The 16,406-nt window shown below is 39.4% G+C and overlaps 1 protein-coding gene and 1 long non-coding RNA gene across 8 annotated transcripts in view; one reads left to right on the plus strand and one right to left on the minus strand.

Annotated features, from left to right (window-relative positions):
• Nucleotides 1-16,406, minus strand: part of ODAD2 (outer dynein arm docking complex subunit 2) — a 196,589-nt gene that overhangs the window by 16,729 nt on the left and 163,454 nt on the right. The window lies entirely within an intron of this gene.
• LOC134762034 (uncharacterized) lies at nt 5,772-10,814 on the plus strand. The gene is made up of 2 exons (XR_010141486.1): nt 5,772-6,371; nt 8,835-10,814. It is a non-coding gene; the product is annotated as an uncharacterized LOC134762034 (long non-coding RNA).

A 16,406-nucleotide genomic window follows, 5' to 3' on the forward strand; every position in this document is an offset into this window, starting at 1 on the left:
TTCCTTTTGTTAAGCCATTTTCCTAATTTTATTTGGATTTTGGTTCAGCTTTCAAAAGCAGATTAATATAGAAAAAATAAAGTACAAGGCTGGAAAGAAGAGCACAATTTTTCTTCTTTGATGTCAAATAGCTTTCCCTGCTCCTACTAAATCGGAACTAAACTCATAAAGATGAAAATAAATGACTAATTTCTTGGGAAACAACCTTAAGTGAAAGATTCTTTTGGTCCAATAATTGCTTTTTTCAAACTCCCGTTGACTTAACCTCATTCTCAAGGCCTCCTTGGCCTTTCCTTCCATTCACCCTGTTGATATCAAATGTATCTTAAGAGTCTGTCTTGTCATTTGCTACCAATTTGAGGAATGTTTTCCTTGTCTCACATAGTTTTTTGGAAGGCGTATGTCAAATGTGGTTGTTATTTCTTTTTTATAACTTATTTCTAACAGGACTTGTCTAAGACCTTTAAAAATGAAACCTAAAAAATATTATCGTAAAATTTCACAAAGCAATGTTTCCACCCACTCTGAAAAAGTCCCCTAATAATCCCTTAACATTTTAATAAGCAACTAGATATTAATTTTAGTCTTTTTGCTAAAATGATATAAAATGATGCTTTTCAATTTCATCTATATAAGAACTTCACATTTCAGTGAAAGAAACTGAATGAGTTTTAGAACAGAATAATACTTCTTCCTCTCTGGCAAAGACTGTGTTCATTTCAGAACCCATCTTACATGATTTTTGCCAACTTAGGTTTTCAGAGCTTCAGGACTGGCCCTAAGCAAGGTATTCAGGCAGTAATTTAAAAAAAAACGTAAGCAGTGGAACCCATTTCTTTGTTCCCCCAGACAAAACTTAATTCTTCTATGAAATCCGCATATATGTGAACATACATATGTAAGATAAAATGGAACATCTGAACAGAAAGTAGGGTACAGGGTCGTGGAACTTTGCTGTTCCTTCTTGTTCCCCATAGAGATCCTTGAAGTACCTTCTCCAACTCCATGATACTCTAAAAACAGTTCATCTTCATAAGAGGAGTGGGGCCTAATCCTTGGTCTCCTCACCTCCTGGTTTCCTGAAACATCTTTCTCACCACATAACACCTCCCCTTGCTGCTCACTCCTACCTGATGATGGTAGCCTCCTCATGTTCCATTCATTCCACACGGATCTGCTCAATCTGCACTTACTCTTCTAAAAATTGCCCCAAACCACTGCACCATAGTCCTTAAAGCTCTCATTCTCTCGTTCTGAGAGTCTCAACTCGATATTTGGAAGAGCACAGTTTAAACACATTCCTACCGAGTTTTAAGTGGCTGATAGATAGCCTTGCTTAATCTTCCCAGATTTAAAATGTATGTTTACAAATTTTAGAGAAGATAGTTTTTCAGCCAAATCTTTAATTTATGAAATTTCAAATTATGTGGCAATATCATATGTGCATTTCAGGCAGCCCAGTGAAATAGTTCTATTTAGGAAGGTCTTTCAGGGCCCCCTAAAATGATACATGAAGAGCATAGTTTTTATGTTATACTGACTCGTCTGAATATTCTCCCTGGAGAATTGGAGTGGATTGCATCTCTAAGCCTTTTCCAGGACCAACCCAGAGTTCCTGATGGAGATTTAATAAAGTCATTCCTTCAATATTGATCTTATTTTAATATCAATTTGGATCTGGGGCACTGAAATGGCTTATTCATGCCAATACTTATTTTGTGTTAATATAGCTGTCTTCAATGCACAGCTGGCAAGATTCTTTAAGTAATTTTCTCTAGTATATCTTTTGGATAACTTGGGCAGGTGGAAAGGTCATTTTTCCTTTGTTCTATCAGGTAAAGATGTTGCTGATCAGCTGTGATGTGATGTTAAAGGCACCATGAGAAAAACAGTCTAGCCTGGAGGAGTGGATAGGGGAGGGAAGAGGCATGAGGACGGATCTGGAGGCCTGTGGCCCAGGGGACAGTGCTCCCAGAAGTCCATCTGCCTTGTGCTTGGATGCATCCTTACCTCTGTAGAGAATGCTACCTCGGCCTGCAACACTGATAGACTCTGGTTTATCAGAACAATTCCTTGTTCTTTTTTGATACTAATTCAAATGTTCTATGAATTGGAGATAACATTTATAAAATATTAAATCTGTACATTTTTTCATCATCACCGAAAATGACATTCCCCTGCCCAAATCTACCATTATAGACCCAGGAAAGGCCGAGGGGCTAGAGAACCTTCAAGAAGGAAGAGGATAACAGGAACAACACTTCCACAGCGAGTGCTTACCATGTATCAGGCACTACTCCAAGTGCCTTATAAGATACTGATTCATTTGAAGTTCTTACAATGTTTTCAAATTTGAAACATTTTTTTTAACTTTTTTTTAACTTTTTTTTTTAATTTGAAGTTTGAAGTTCTCAGCAAACCTAGCTAAATTTTATTATTAATGTTCCAATGTATAGACGAGGAAACCACGGCATAGAAAGATTAAGCAACTTGCCCAAAGTTGCAGATCTTGGCAAAGTCAGGATTTGAACTCAAGCCCTGGATTCCATGCCCTTATCTGCCATGCAGATGGCCTCCCTTGGCGTAAGTGACCACACAGAGGCAGCTGGCCTGGCCTCGTTCTTGGATACCTGGTGTTGGCATTTTCTGAGGCATAGCTGGTCCTCTCTGGCCCTTTGGCCATCATGCTCATACTCTGTAGTCCCAGCTGTGTGCCTATATGTTTGCAGTTGTTCCACTCAATGGAGCCTGTTTGTTCCTGCAAACCCTCCCTGTGGGTCCATGGGTATATGTGGCTCCCCTCTCCCCTGCCATATGCAGTCTGTGAGGGCACCAGGACCTACCTGAGGGTCACCCTTCTAGGTGCCTGCCTTGACCCACAGTGCATCATTGCCCCTGCACCATATTGGACTCACAGTCAAGCACATTCAGGGCTTCCCCTGAAGGCTGGACCACATACTTTCATCTTTGTATCTTCAGGGACTAACACAGAGATAACTCAATAAACAGTATTTTGAAGTTCAGATGCTTGGCGTATTTCAGCTGCAGCAACAAATGAGGCTGAGAAGATTTAAAAACCACTCCTTGGAACCTTTCACTGATTTAAACTCAGAATCCTTAAAAAATATCCTTGAATAATTCTCTGGTACACGATGAAACTTATTAGTCACTCTTTTGCTTGGACACAATGTCTCTGGGTCTCTCTGGTTTGATGTTTCTCACACCTTACTTGTACACAGACTTGATTTTATCACACATGCTCTCTTTCAAATATCTTTAGCTTCTTCAATAAGATTATTCCTAGTGCTGACCCTAGAAGCATACTGTCGAGGAATATGTCACATGCTGCTAGCTGACTACTTTCTCTCTTGTCCCTTGTATCGCAGCCAGGTTCTCTAATTATCCACAAGCTCAACTTTCCCCCCACCCATGTTGTTCACACACACACAGACACACACACACACACACACATTTCTTTTCAATTACTTTGGTATAGAACTTTGTCAAAAACATCCCGGAAATCTACATAATGATCTGGCGGGCTCCTTTTGGTGTTACCGGTTAGCACATTTCATGAATTACCAGAGCACACGTGACCAGGAATGCTATTTTTCTCCTTAAATGTTATTGCTCAACACATATGGCAAGAGGACTTAATGTTGCATTTCAGCAGGATACACTCACAATGGGTATCCTATTTATCATGGTCCCATGGTATACTAAAGCTCTCGTGGGTTAGAACTAAACATCTCTTTTTCAGCATATCATTTTACTGTGACGTAAGCAGCTACTGAGAAAATTATTCTACTTATCATGAAAAGAATAAGTAATAGGAATAATTTTTTTCAAATTATTTTAGTAAAGTCAAAGGGTATAAGAGGAAAGTATCAGTGCAATATGGCTTTTCCAACTTGGCAGGGGCAGGTGGAATCTGTGATGAAATTGTTACCTTAACAGATTGGCTTTTTCCCTTGCCTGGCCTTTTTGAAGTTTTTCATACACCACAAAATACATAATAAAGGGTAGTTCAATTTACTCTGAACCCCAGCTATATGGCCATGACATATTTGGAGGTGACTCTGGGGTGCATTCTCAAATACGGTGCATGCTTTCTAAATTTACAGTCTGATTTATTGCTGCCAGTTATGACTGCCAAATGCTTCTGACAGTGTGGCCAGTTTGTGGTGTCCCTAAAAATCATCAGCAATTTGAAAACATTAGCACCCGGCAATAGTCATACTTCGCAATGATTGCCTGTATTTATCACCTTACTTTTCCAGGGTACAAACTGAAAAAAAAAAATCAAGGAGGAAAATTAAACTTCTCTAGCAGCAGGGAAAATACAGCATTGGAAATAAAATGCATTGTAGGAACTCAGCCCCTCCCTGCATTCTTTAAAAATTAAAATAAACAATTTAAACTCTGTGGCTTATGTGGCTACATAGAAGAAAAATATTGTAAGTATGTATCTCTCCTCAAATACTTTTTATTTTGTCTTCACATTTGAAGAGTATTTTGATATTAAGATATTATGGTTATGTGTGGGACAAAAAATTGGGGAAAATAGTTCATTGCTTCATTCAACAAATATCTACTATGTTCTGCTCCGTGGCAGGCACTGAACTAGTTCCTGGAAATGCAGGAGTAGACAAGAAAGGCTTGACTTCCATAGGGGTCTTGCAGTTTACTGAGATGCACAATTATGTTGTTACAATTGGGAAGAAGAGACATGCAAGTCCTGGGCGACTACAGACAGCAAGGTAAAGGTAGACCTCCCTGAAGAATAAGAGCGAATCTGAAACCTGAAAGATGGTTATGAACAAAGCACTGTGTAACATGGGGGTTGGGAGAACATTCCAAGCTGAGAAAGGACAGTGGTGAAGGTTCCACATGGCGCCACCTTACAGGGATTTGCAGTGTGTGCAGCATCAAGGTGCTGGCCAGAAGGTGAGTGACATCCAGGCCCTGCTCTGCTCTCCAGCTTGGACATCCTGGCATGTCACTGACAACCCGCCAAAGGACACAAAAGTAGCAGATCATTGCCAAGACAAGTCCTATGAATGCATTGATTTGAGCCCAGGATAAACTGTTTTAACCTAAAAACTCTAAAATCTAGTGATTGAAATAATCTAGGAGGTTGTTTTCCCTGGCGTAACATTATACGTGCATGTGGTCTAGGGCTGGTAGCATCGCTCTGCCACTTTCATTGTGTTGGCCAATCTCAATGAGTCCAAAGCTGCTCCAAAGGCGCTATCCCTTGGCCTTCTGGAATAGAGATAGAATCCGTGACGCCACAGGCATCCCTTACATAGGGCAAGAAACACAAACAGCATGCATCACTTCTCACTTCCCACTGGTGATAACCTCATCATCACACGGCCACACCAAGACTCAAGGGAAGCTGAGAAGCATCTTCTCTGGCTGGCTGCCATGTGCTATCATCAAAGAGGGGAGGATGAAGGTTGGTGGACATCCAGGGGACTGTGCTACGAGGAAGGATGGTGGGGGCAAGGAGTGAGATAACGATGGAGAGGCAGGCAGGGGGCAGATCATGAAAGGGCTTGTTTAAAGCAAAGGGAAGCCATGCTAATGTTTTCAAAAGAGCAGTGACAGATTTATGGGTATATGCTTGCAGAAAAGGCTATTACAGAGAAGGCTTGATTAGGGTAGATACAAGCTGAGGTTTCTTAGTGATTCTCTCATTTAATTCACAGATGTCCTTGTTTACCAACAGCCCAAATTCTGCATGCAGAAGACACCTATCTAAGTCGTAGAGTCTCCAAAGAAATTGCCTGAAAGCTCCGATTTTAATGGAAAGTTTTTCTGTAGTTGTGGATGGAAACCTGAGCCATCCTATATTGTGCAGCTTTACACTGTCAGTGACCTTGTGATGTGGCTCTGAGTTTTCACAAGGTCACCCAGGCCTGACAGAACACACAACCTAAGGCACAAGGGTTGCTGTACCAGCACATCCGTACTTGACATCGCGTGTCCCTGCGTCCTGGCCGAGCCACAGAGAACAAAACCACGCTCAAGGCCGGCACAGTCCCACCAGCAGGCCCTTGGAGGAGCGTCAGATCATGCCACGGACACAGGACCCATCTACATGGCTTCTTGGCCCTGAGGAGATGGGCTGCTGAAGCCAGCACCTCCAATTCTGTCTATAGTGGAAGACAGAGAGGCCGAGGACTGAATACCTGCTGTCTGAGTTGGTTCAATGTACACGAACGGGACGTTAATCCAGGCAGGTGAGATGTGAGAAGGAGCAACTTAGAAAGTCACCCATCTCACACCTGTAGCCTGAACTTGACAATTCTACTCCTATAACAACAACAACAGCTGCAGCAACATTCAGATGCCCCCACTGTGAGGTAGGTGTGTTCTCTCTCTCTGTACAGTTGATCTCTGAACAATGTGAGGGTTAGGGCACCACGTCCTCATACAGTCAAAAACCCACATATCACTTTTGACTGCCCCCAATCTTAATGACTAATAGCCTACTGTTGCTCAGAAGCCTTAACAATAACATAAACAGTCGATTAACACCCAGTTTGTATATCATGTATATTATATACTGTATTCTTAAAATAAGAGAAGTTCAACAGAGAATAAAATGTTATGCAGAAAGTCATAAGGAAGAAACAGCCTGTCCAACATGGCGAAACCCTGTCTCTACTAAAAATACAAAAATTAGCTGGGCATGGTGGCGGGCACCGGTAATCCCAGCTACCTCGGGAGGCTGAGGCAGGAGAATCACTTGAACCCGGGAGGCAGGGGTGGCAGTGAGCTGAGATTGCACCACTGCACTCCAGCCTGGGTGACAAGAGTGAAAATCCCATCAAAAAAAAAAAAAAGGAAAAGAAAATCATAAGGAAGAGAAAATACATTTACTACACACTAAGTGGAAGTGGATCATCATAAAGGTCTTCATCCTCGTCATCTTCCCATTGAGTAGCCTGAAGAGGAGGAGGAGGAAGAGGGGTTGGTCTTGCTGTCTCAGTGGTGGCAGAGTCAGAAGGAAAAATCTGCATAAAATTGGATCCATGCACTTCAAACTCATGCTGTTCAAGGGTCAACTGTATATATATTCAGTACATATACACAGTTGAATACATATGCATGTATGTGTGTGTGTATACAGAAAGGTATTTCATCTTTCCTAGAACTCTTTGAGGAAAATATTATCATCCTTATAGAACAGATAAGGACACAGAGCCCAGTGGTGCTGGGTGACTTGGCAGCAGAACTCAGGGCCAGAATCCAAACCCAGATCTGCTAACACCAAACACACACTCGTTTCCCTGCATCCGGTCTTTTTTACGTCATTAAATAAAAAAGATTTATCAGTTTTCTAAACTTGATCAATGAGAGAGTTTGGGGACATCTTCCTAAATTATACTAATATGTAAACGTATCTATACCATCTAAAATGATTTTTGGCAAAACTCATCTAAATTTGCAAACAAGTCACTGCTATATCCTATAAAAAGTACATTAGAAACCTCTGATGTTCCAATTCTTGAAAAATGGCCTGTGGCAGCTTTAGGGCCTATGAGCTGCAGGGTTCTTACCTTTATGGTTCACTCTCAAATCATTAGTTTTATGGTAGGACATAATTTCTTTAGGATTTCAAGGAATATGAAAAATACACTTAAGCCATATTAGTGGTTTTGACTTAATTAATCATAATAATTACTATCAATTGATTGATTAATAATGTTGGTTAATCAATTGTTAATTTAATTGAATAATTATCAGAGCAAAAACTTGAAATGGTGTTGAAACACAGAGGACTGATTTCATAAACATCAAACCTAAAGAGTATAGCTCAGTAGTTCACGACTAAGCCTCAAAGATATAAATCAAGATTTTCCCTGGCTTTGCAGGGAATGTCACTTAAGTCAGGCTCTTGAGTTGCCTTTCCAGATCCTAAACTGCCCACTGTGAGGATTTCTGGGACTCGTAGGAGTGTAACTGAAGACAAATTTTGATGCAAGAAAGGTCATATTCATCCTGAGGGAAAATTTGTTGTCCACACAATTCCACTGTAAAAGACACCAGCATCTCTGCTGCCTCTCTGGGTCACAGCGAGGATGCTCCCATCCCTGTCTGTGCTGGCCTGTGACCACATGGTCCCATGCTGGTCACTCACAGTGAGACCTATCGTGGGGGCCATCCTGGCCACACATCTTAGATGAGTGTTTCTACACTTCTTTGATAAAGACAGTTAATTCCCAAGGAGGTTTTTGTTTTTACTTCTCTGCATGCAAAATGGAGTGAATGAAAATATCAGGTTGACATTCTGGCAAGTCGTTTCCTAGGCAAGTGATCGTCTAAGAAAAAATACCTTAGAAATTTATTTTCACAGAAATTTGATCAGGTTTCCACAATCAGAAGATCATGGGTCTAGAGAAAATATCGGCATTTTCAGTCATTAGTGTGTATATTTTATGTTCTTATAATAAGCAGAGGTATAAATACAGACTAAGGCATCAAACTGAACGATGGTTTTCACTGCTGTAAATGGAACATTAGGGTGCTTTTCTAATTCCCTCTCTCTGCCAGGATTCAAAATTTAAACATGGGTCATAAAGAATGATAAAATAAACTTTACAAATATTTCTCTTACTTTTGCTCATGGGTAAACAAAGATGTAGACAATCAAGTGCTTTTTCCCACAAGTGTATGGTAAACGAACACAGCATCCGCAAGCCCTGACTTGTCAACCATAAGGATAAGCCATTGTGCTCCATCACTCCTGAAGACAATAGTTGTTCTGACTGAAATCTGCATAAGATGTAATTAATTTGATTTTTAATGTAACTTTTTTTTAGCTCCTGTATTTTTATTTCCGAAGACTTTCAAAGAGGGACATCTTACCCCACGGCGATGGATTGGGAAACACAGAGAACAAAGATCCTAAGAATCTAAGATTTTTGTATTTTTTTAAATAACAAAAATGGATTAATCCTGAAGAAACTGAAAAAAAAGGAGTCTTAGAAGGGAATATTAATGCATGCATATTTTTGGTACATTAAAAACTCCAACGTACTAATTCAAGCACTGTTTACTTTTTGTATTTAACAGGATTGCTATTTTCAAGGGAAAAACAAGATATTTTCTGAGTGCCAAAAACTACTTACTCATGAAGTCTGAAATACCATTATTAGTAGTAGTAATTCTTACATTTAGCATCTGTGAATAACTTCTTATACGAGAACACTATTTTGGGTCAGCTGAAGGCTAAAAATAATGAGTTGGCTTTCTGCCTTTGTGTAGTGAGTCAAATAGCTGCCAATTAATATAATGGATTTTTTTTGTTCCTGTGATAAATTTCAGAAAATGAGAACAAATAGTTGTTGGTGTTTCATAATTTCCAATGGAAAGAATATATTTCTCACAAGTTTAAAGATTGACTGCACTCTTAAGTAACCAAACAATTACAAGAAGCTGCCGGTGTATTTCTGTGGTTTAGCAAAAGGGCCAAGTCGGAAGGAAAAGACATTCCCAGCATTTTCTAAAGCTAGATAAATACAGAAACGAAATATAGATGAAAGATGGAACTGCTCTCTATAGCATCTGCCAGATTCCTCGACTTTTTGGCACACTGATTGAATTTGGCAAAGGTACCCAGTAGCAATCTTTTCCATTAAAAGGAGCAGCATATACTTTATTTTACCATACTGTTTGTGTATTTTTGACCCTCCAAAACTCTCTTTTTTAGAAGGCAATTATTTCTACAGAGTTGGCTGCAATTACATTTATTTGAAACGGATCATTTATCAACAAAAAAAGCTGCGGGGCATAGCTACTGTTGAACAGATCCAACGGACCTACAGGTCGTCAGGAAAGCGTCTTTCTTTGAAACCAAAAGATGCTTTAACATGTGCCAGCATCATCTTTTGCCAATCTAACGCTTTTGATATCCAAACCTATTTAAATTTGGAGGAATCCTGGACTGTTCAATTTAGGCAAGATAAGCTACCCAGCTCTGTCGTTTTCTTCTATTTGTGATCAGAAAAACTGTAACGTAGTCCAACATTCCTAATTTTGGTAACATGATGATGTTAAGAAAAGGAATAACTCTCCCGTCCAAAATCAAATTTTTGTGGAATCCAATACTTCTTAACCCTGAATTTTTTTCTGAGCTGGCAGTGATTCTATAGTAAACTTCTGAGGATATATAAGTAACAATCTCTAAAAATATGACACGCGGCAGCAAGTATGAAGGCAATGGTTTCTGGCCTCACTCAACTCAGGAAAGAGAGGCTCACACCTGATAAGCTTTTTACATAACTCAGAGGGAAATGACTTTTTGTTTTCAGATTTTATTGGTTTCTTCTAAACCAAACAAAAGCAAAAGATGAGGGGTGTTCACCTGTTGCTATGAAGTTTTTGAGTGCAACATTATGGTCAGATATTTGGTTTTTAAACAGCCCCAAATTGAGGCATACTGTATAGCTGACAGTGACTTGGAAATACTATTGTTACTAATGTTATTTGCCATCTAGTGCACTCTTTCTTAATCATTAAGTAGCAGCTAATTTAAAGCAGTGGAAGAGTATTAGCTTCATGTGAGCGCCAGAAAAACGCTGTGGTTTCAACATAAAGTTAGGAGCCAACAGCGACAGATATAAAATATGAAGATGTATAATTTGCCAAGTTTAAAATCCCCAAACCAACATGGGAATGCTTCACAGGTTTATATGTGCATAAAGTGAAGACTGTTTTGCACAGACTTAAAATGGTGAAGGAGTGTATCTTTTCTTAAACTTAGGTTGACAGTATAATAGTACACCTCCTATAATCACAAAGTATTTGACAAAAAAGAGCCAACTGTTATTCTGTTTAAATTTCAGGATGCTAAATCCATACCAGCAGTTGGCAGTAGCTGAGTCTGGAATATTTTCGAAAAAATTATAAATAATTACCTTTCACATTTACAATTTACATCGATTTAACTCACAAAGCTTGTCTTATGAAAGAGTTCTTTAATAAAAATAAAACAATAATAATAAATAAAACTAGCCAAAGCTGTCAGCGAGAATTTGTCATTTTCATAACTGAGGTAGAATATCCTACAAGTTAAATATTGGGTAAAATGCCCTCTGCACATTCTTTTCTATTTTTATTGATCTATTTGTACATATTTATGTACATCTTTAAAACAACTGCAATAACAACCTCATAATAAAAGCATATATTTGACTCTAAAACAGCCTAAATAACAGTGTGACAAAAGACAGTGAATATCAACTGACCTAAGGATTTCTCATGTCAGTTGGTTCAGAAATTTAAATTCTGATTTGTCACATTCGTGCACATCTTTTGGAGTGCCTTCCCAGCATATCATGAACGCCCTTGACTGCCTTTGTGTTCCACCTCCAATGGCAAGTCTTGGAAGCCATCTTGTAAAGTATCACATGTTTCATTGTCCACCACTGATTGGACAAGGGGTGGGTACTTTTCCTAAAATGGGCCAATCAGCTTCTCTTGTCTGAGATTTTTGAACTGAAAATGGGGGTGGAGAAAATACGTGGCCTCCTTGGGTGGCTGGATACCTAGATCCAGGAGAAGCAGTAAAGAAAACAGTGGCAAAGAGAGGAAGCCAACTGGCATAGAAAGAATAAAAGGAAACAAATAAGAAAAGTGGAGAGATGACAGATGGAAGAAAGATGCTAAAGGCTTTGGAGCTCAGCGCCTTCTTAGGGCTCTGCTGCTTTCTTGCCCATGGGAATTCTCTTTGGTGCATAAGTTTGAGTTACATTGCTCAAATATGAGTTATGAAGTAATTTATTGATTTATAGCTGATCCTGCATTGCATCTGTAGGACTTTGGATGCATCACTTAGACTATCGAGCTAAAGCTTCCCAATCTTCAAAATGGGCGAGTAATGCCTGCACCACGGGGGTACAGTAAAGATTAAATGAAATAAGGAATAAAGCACATAGGCCACCGGTGAATGCTCAGTAATTGATTATTATTCTTTTTAAAATAGATCAACCTGAAATACACATTTTGTAACATATATATGAGCTATTTATAGTGACTATTTGCTAGTGTAATTATTAAGCCTAATATTCTAATATTGGATAATTATTCACTTAATGGATACTCCAAGTTATCTAATGAAATTTAAAATAAAAATGGGCTTGCTAGCAACTGTTGTTACTATGATTATTTCCCTCTTCGTGGTAGAAAAAAGGTTTGTGAATGGATTCTTAATTCTTCCTGTTCCCTTAATCTCCCACACAATCTGTAACTAAGCCTTGTCTAGGCCACCATGTCTCATGCGCTTACAGTTCACCAGCCTCGTAGACAGATCAGCTTCCAGTTTTTCTTTTCTTTCCTTTCTTTTTTCTTATTTATTTATTTTTTTCGGAGTCTTGCTCTGTCACCCAGGCTGGAGTGCAGTGGTGCGATCTCAGCTCACTGCAACCTCCACCTCCCAGGTTCAAGCAATTCTCCTGCTTCGGCCTCCTGAGTAGCTGGGATTACAGGTGCCCACCACCATGCCCGGCTAATTTTTGTATTTTTAGTAAAGACAGGGTTTCACCATGTTGGCCAGGCTGGTCTTGAAATCCTGACCTCAGGTGATCTGCCTGCCTCGGCCTCCCAAACTGCTGAGATTACAGGCATGAGCCACCACCCCTGGCGGGTCTGCTTCCAGTCTTTCTGATCCTGTCCCTACACACCTCCAAGAGTGATCTTCTTTTTTTGTTTGTTTTTTGTTTAGAGAAAGGATCTTGCTCTGTCATTCAGGCTGCAGTATGGTGATGCATTCACAGCTCGCTGCAGCCTCGACATCCCAGGCTAAAGTGATCCTCCCACTGAGTCTCCTGAGTAGCTGGGACTACAGGTATGCACCACCATGCCCGGCTTATTTATTTTTATTTTTTGTGGAGATAGGGTCTCCCTGTTGCCCAGGCTAGTCCTCAGAAATTCTAGGCACATTCCTACCCTATGGCCGCTGAACAAACCCTTTCCCTCTGGCTGCAAATTCTTCTCCTCACTTCATTCTCCTTAGTTAAGATGCATCTCTTCAAAGATGCCTTCTCTGACTTCCCTGTATAAGATGAGTTGTCCCTTCATTAGTCTTCATTTGACCCCCCTTGTTTCCTTTACAGCATTCAGCACACTTGGTAATTATTTTGTCCATTTACATGTTTTTGACCCATCTCTTCTTAAATGGTTGAGAGGGTTATGCGAGCCTTGGGCTTGGTCTCTCCTCCTGAATTCTGGGGATGGTGAATAGAAGGACAGGTCCTGCCCATGTGGAGAATCTCTGCACTGTATCTTTATTTCATTTCTTTGAAAAAAGGGTGCCTTTGTGAAGAATGTCATTTTCTGGATAGACACTAAGCATACATGATCATTCTTGACCAAACTTTTCAAGAGATTGTGCCTCCAATTAGCAATACATATTTTCCTCTGATTACAATAAATTAACAAGCAATATATGGGAATGGAGTGGATAACTATTTTTCACAAATAGTTATCAATCTTTTACCATTTGAAAGATTAATTTGTTAAACAGAAAATTCAAAAACATATAAATGTCATTGTGCACATGTACCCTAAAACTTAAAGTATAATAATAATAATAAAACAGAACATTCTGTAAAGCCATGGGCCATGTCCAGATCAACTAAAAGTAGAAGCCAAAAATAATTCCCCACAGTAAAATCTTTAAATTTAAATATGCTGAAAGAAAAAGTCAAGTCAGATGATTGATTAAAATTCTGAAGAAACAAAATATTTATCCAGGTTTTATATCTGAACCCTCATCTGGCATGAAATCAATGGAGTAAAAATAATAATTTAATAATAATTACTAAAGCTAATTGTACATATACCCTTTGATCCAGCAATTCTGCTCCTGAGCATATACTCAACATCAATCATTGCTTATATGCACCAAAATACATGTTCAGAATGCTCATAGAAGCACTATTTTTAATAGGCCCTTTTAATATGTAGAGGATCCTAAAACAAAAGATTCATGTTCAAATTATCCTTCATACATTTCTCAAGATGTTGGATAAGTGCTGTATGATTTGTAAAGAATGTCTGTGATTACATTTAAGGCCACATGTTATATATTCCCTAGAATAAACTAGAAACTTGTATCTAAAATAAATTAGAAAACCATATCTGGAACAAATTAGAAACTGGTGTCTTAGTTTATTTTTTTAAAAAATAAGCTGAAGCTGTTTACTGCGGAGTGCAAAGTCTTAAAATAAAAACAGCCTATCTGCAACAAATCTGTACATGAAAATCCTGAAGGTTTAGAAAAGATCGAGCTGAATCAATAGTAATGTACAAACCATTCCAGTGATCTATAAAAATATACAAAGCTTGAATAAAATTGTAGTGGATGGTGTAGTGTGCCACCCAGCATAACTGGGTAAAAAAGCAACTAGCTGATGCAGAATGGCTCTACATATTCCTGATTACCTGAGAGGTAACTGTAAAACTTAGCATTGAGGGCCGGGCATGGTGGCTCATGCCTGTAATCCCAGCACTTTGGGAAGCCAAGGCAGGTGGATCACTTGAGGTCAGGAGTTTGAGACCAGGCTGATCAACATGATGAAACACCACCTATACTAAAAATAGAAAAAAATTAGCTGGGTGTGGTGGCATCTGCCTGTAATCCCAGCTACTTGGGAGGCTGAGGCAGAAGAATCGCTTGAACCTGGGAGGCACAGATGCAATGAGCCGAGATCACACCATTGCACTCCTGCCTGGGTGACAGAGCAATACTCTGTCTCAAAACAAAACAAAACAAAAAACTTAGCATTGAAAATTAGGAATATTAATAGCCTGAAGATGCAATATACATAAATATAAAGATTTGTTTTTTCAAAAAATCACAAAGAATCTGGTTTAAACTTGATATACTATAACCACTACTAGCAACAATGTTTAATTCTGCCCAACATGCACACACCTGTAATCCCAGCACTTTGGGAAGCTGAGGTCAGAGGATTGCTTGAGGCTGAGTTCAAGACTGACCTGGGCAACACAGCAAGATCCCATCTCTACAAACAATAAAAAAATTAGCCAGGTATGCTGACTTGCACCTGCAGTCCCAGCTACTGGGGAGGCCGAGGCAGACAGACCACTTGACAGGAGTTAGAGGCTTCAGTGAGCTATGATCATGCCACTGTACTCCAACCTGGACAACAGAGCAAGACACTGTCTCAAACCAAAAAAAGTATAATTGGCATAAATTAAGAATATATACCAGCTGCAAGAGCAGCAAAGGAGGCTGGAAAATTGCTAAAACTGAAAAGACAAATAGAGCCCTTGGGATGGATTTTCAAAAGAGGATGTGGGAGTTCTAACAGGAAGGGCAGACATCATTCCACCATGAAGCAAGCAAACTCTGCCAAGTCCCCTTCCTTTTTGTGCTCTAGCCTATAAAGCAGTTTCTCAACCAGGCTCAGTCCTTCAGAAAAAACTGCAAGCATAGGAGTCCACACATATATGTGCAACTGGCACTTGAGCTATACCTTCCAATGGTGGTTCAGAGAGCAGCCTCTAAACCCACGTTTCTTGAGTCCTTTTCTTATGACCTGGGTGATTTGGGGCAAGTTATTTAATCTTTATGAAACTCAATTTCTTTATCTGTAAAACTGAGATAATAACAGTTTCCAACTCAATAGGTTATGGAGAAGATTGAATAAAAGACTCCGTGTAAATGTGCTTTTAGAATAAATGTCTGGCACACAGGAAACTGAAAAAACAAAAACGATATGACTCATTATTATCTAGCTCTTTTACTATACTTAGCTTTTCTTTTTCATTTCTTCTCACTTGTAGCTCTAAGAAGGGGAGGAAAATTTATTTGGCTAGCGATGGAGTGGTGGTGAAGGAGTTGGATTTGACTTAGCAGAAGCAAGGTGGATCCATTATAGTGAAGCAGAGCTTGGATGAAGAAGACAAGTATTCTATTAGCTCAGCCCCACCTAGGCTCATTCAATTTTTCCCAAGTGCTCCTGGATATTTTAGAAGTCAGCTGAATCAGCAAGTCAGGCCAACATTCAAATTCAGGAAATAGAGAGAATGCCACAAAGATACTCCTCGAAAAGAGCAACTCCAAGACACATAATTGTCAGATTCACCAAAGTTGAAATGAAGGAAAAAATGTTAAGTGCAGCCACAGAGAAACGTTGGGTTACACACAAAGGGAAGCCCATCAGACTAACAGAGGATATCTTGGCAGAAACTATCCAAGCCAGAAGAGAGTGGGGGCCAATATTCAACATTCTTAAAGAAAAGAATTTTCAACCCAGAATTTCATATCCAGCCAAACTAAGCCTCATCAGTGAAGGAGCAATAAAATCCTTTACAGACAAGCAAATGCTGAGAGATTTTGTCACCACCAGGCCTGCCCTAAAAGA

This window comes from Pongo abelii, chromosome 8, assembly GCF_028885655.2.
Source record: "Pongo abelii isolate AG06213 chromosome 8, NHGRI_mPonAbe1-v2.0_pri, whole genome shotgun sequence".
In the NCBI taxonomy this organism is placed as follows: Eukaryota; Metazoa; Chordata; class Mammalia; order Primates; family Hominidae; genus Pongo; species Pongo abelii.